The sequence below is a fragment of the Grammomys surdaster genome, unplaced genomic scaffold (assembly GCF_004785775.1).
Source record: "Grammomys surdaster isolate TR1022 unplaced genomic scaffold, NIH_TR_1.0 261, whole genome shotgun sequence".
NCBI classification, from domain to species: domain Eukaryota; kingdom Metazoa; phylum Chordata; class Mammalia; order Rodentia; family Muridae; genus Grammomys; species Grammomys surdaster.
Window position 1 is genome coordinate 2,599,863 of NW_021604702.1, and position 3,876 is coordinate 2,603,738.

Genomic DNA, 3,876 nt, shown 5'->3' on the forward strand with positions numbered 1-3,876 from the left:
CCAAAATTCAGAAACAAGACTAACTTTCTACTGTGTCTGCTGTTCTGTCAGATTGAAAATGGTCACTCTACCATCTGGTCACCTTCAAGACTAGGGTAACATGTAAGTATTGAGGCCTGCCCCCAAGCATAGCTGTGGCCATTTTGTTTCATACCCACCAGCAATTTCATAGCATTCCTGCAATAAGCCTGCCAGGCATTAACAGAAAAATAACATGACTCACAGCAGGGTCATGCTGACCACATACCCTGTCATGTTTTGAATGTCATGAGGTTCGTTAATCTTAAATTCCACAATTATAAGCTTCAGGTATGACCCATCAAATTAAAGGTCAATATGGACTGTTATGTCTAAAATGGCTTCAGTCAGGGCAGACCACCAGGCAGCACTTCCAGAATCTGCATATGAGCTCACTGTGGTTTTTGAGGTTTTAGCCTTTATAAGTTGGCCCTGAGAAATGCCCAGCATACAACTTCGAGCTCCTGAGCTTGAGCCATTGCTTTGCTCAATCAACCTTTAGGTGTGTGTTCAATAAACCCTTCCTATCTGACTGAGATTGGTGTTGTGTGGTTTGTGGGGTGACTCGTGTACCCAAACAATAAGTAAATTAAGTCACTAATACTAGGGTTTGACACTGGTCAGGTAAATGTGTGTGTGTGCTTGTGTGTTCTACATCAAAATACTTCTCTCTCTGGCTTGAATTTCTACATTAAATGAAATTCTTTGTTAATAAAAGCTTTTCCTAAAATGCAAATGTGTTATCTGGAATAATAAAACTAGCTTCCCAAATTAATATTTAACTGAATTTGTATCTCTTGTTAACTAACATATCAGCTGGTTGTTAGGATCAGGGAACAGAGCAAAGAAGCAAGTTTTAATGAGAATTAGTTTTCTAAAAGGCTTATAGGCTTCAAAAGGGCAGACTCTGGTGGCGCTGAATGCTGGGGATTGAGACAGCCAAGAGCCAACACTGCAGACTACAGGGGCTCAGGGGATGCACAAAGCAAACCCAGAAGAAACAAAGCTACCCATGTATCTAGAGACCGCACATCCTTTCTTGTCACTTTGTGTTATCCCCTATAGGTCTGGTTTCTATATTTTATACTATACCATAGTTACACCTGTTTGCATAGACACACACACCTTCCACCTTGCATCAAAATCTATTTGAAATGGATCAAAGGCCTTAATTTAAAACAAGAAATGCTGGATCTGTAAGGCAAATACTTTTCAAGACACTGGCATAGGCAGGAACCTTCTGAACAGACCTTCAGTAACACAGAAACTAGGTCTGAGTATTAGCAGATGGGACCACATGAAATTAAAATAGTTTTGTCCATAAAACAGACTATCGGCATACCACAAATACTGCACACAGAGAGGGAGTAGATATTCCCCAGCCATAATACAGACAGTGGATACACAATCCAGAACTTAAAAAGAAACTGCAGAAACTAAACACCAAGTCTTAAAACTACCCAACTACCCATCAACAAATAAGCTAAAGAAATAAATGAATGCTTTTCAGGAGACGATGCATAAATGGAAAATAACTATTTTTATTAGAGTGTTCACTGTAGCCATGTACTACAAAGCAAAAACTCTTCGATGAGGGGTGGGAGCTACACTTATCTGTGGGCATAAGGGTATGATTTTAAATGAAGTAAGGAATCATGCTGGTCCAGCAAAGTGGAAGATTAGCATTCTCACGAACCCCAGGAAGCCACCCAGGTCTGCAGGATGAAGCAGGATTTTCCAACTGATGAATGGGCCCCATGTCCAACTAGAAAGTTGTTGATTGCGACCAGCGTATGAGGACCATATCTTGCACCTTTATCCATGTTTTGCCATGCTAGTAGTTGGTGTGGACTTCCTGTTATCAAGGGTTTCCTTCTGACTACCCTAGATACCCAGTCTCGAAGCCACACCTTGCATGTTAACTGTGCCTCTCTATGACTGTGCTTCTCTAGTCACAGCCTCGGTGCATTTGCCTGGCTGCTAACTCTCAACTCATAACACCCCTTCACTGTGAGTAACCAGCCATTTTATAATCTAAGATTGATTCAGAAAACTAACCTGTGTCCTTCCTTACATTTCCCTCAAAGCCCTCCTTTCTTCCTCTTTCCTAGCCATCGCACGCATGCATTCTCTTTATCTGAATGAAGCCAATGGCCTGTTCTGTCCACAGCCTCAGCCCTGTCTATAAATGATGTTAGAGAAAATAGTAAAGTTGGACACACTAATTTCACTAATATGTGAACTGAAATTGAGCAGTTGTGCTGCCTATCAAACGAGCTTGACGACTCTCTGTGTGCCTAGGACTCGCACACCGTCATATTTTCTTTCACACAGGTTCATTTTGAATATCTTGACTTGAATTTCCCTGAACCAAAGTCTGTGTTGCTCTAGTTTCCTCATTCACTTAAATTTCTTCCTGCAACTGCTTGTTTCCTTCATGGTTCTTAATCCCAGATAGGAAATGTGTGGCTTGTTCATTGTATAGAAATCATTTCTCTTCCAAAGTGTACTTCTAATTCCATAGAAGTATGGAATTCATCATTGTGAATACTTTATAAACTTGGATGTAGTGGATGTTTAGAAAATACTTGATAAGTACATTAAGAAGCAATGTATGTGCAGGATTCCATGCCATTCACCTTTTTATTCAATTAGTACTCCTTTGAGCAGAGATTTTTAATGGAAATTCTGGCACAGACTTTGTTTCGGCAGCATAAATGGCATCAGCAGCCATCATGCCCCCCCCCACTGTTGCCACTGGCAACAATTAAATTAGCTATATAAAACTTGAAGCGAGAGCAGCAACATCCATTCAGCAAAATAACCACTCAGCCTTTCAGCAAATGTAGCACTGAGCTATGACTGCACTTTTAGCAGATGAGCCAGTGCAGGGAGTTGTTTTGCCGGAGACAAGGCATTAGCAGATCTTCTGCCTCCCACCTCCATCGCTGCCTAATCAATAGATTTTACTGTATCTCCACCTTGGTAAACTCAGGGAAAAGGCAAGGAACTGAAGAATATTTTCATACCAGAAGGAGTTGGGGGAGCTCTTGTCGTATGAAATATATTTCATTGTAAATAAAAGTACAGTTGACACAGTTATTGACTGTATAATGCCAGTAGACATTTGCAGCACATTTGGAGACTCCCATGCTCACAGAAAGACCTTTTATCCAACCTGATAGAACGTTCTGATATCTGTGTATAGTCTCACCCACTCCCAGCACACCAGCAGAATGTACTTTGTAAAGGCCAAAGTGCAGCTTAACAAGTGTTCCACTTTCAGGGTAGATCAGCTGTAGGAAATACAGCAATTATCATAGACAGAATCCACACAGCAACCACTGATACCTTGCCTCATCTGATAGTCACAAAAAAAACCTTGTTTACACATTACCATGCCTGTTTTTACAATTAGGAAACTGAATCTCAGAGACATGATGACTCAGACCATTTGAGCCACTATACAAACTACTTTATGCCAGGTAGCTTAGGAGCCACACTACTTAAAGTTCACACTTCAGCCATTCCATGATCAAGATGCCAGGACACTGAATGTCTAGTAGGAGCTCATTTCCTGTTTCGTGGATTATGGGCATTTTCTCCTTGGTTGCTTTTGTTGTGTCTTGGTTTTTAATAGCCCATCAAGTTCAATTTGCTGCCCATGCATTCTCATGAATGGGGAGCATCGACTGGATGTTAGTCGCCCTCTTAGGAGTGATGGTATCTCCTTACTGTGTTCTCACACTGTGGAAAGGGAAAGGTGGTTAATTCCATCTACTAAAGTTCTATTCCCATGACTTAATAATACCCCAAGTTCCCTATCTCCTAAAACCATCATTCTCAAGGTAAGGTTTT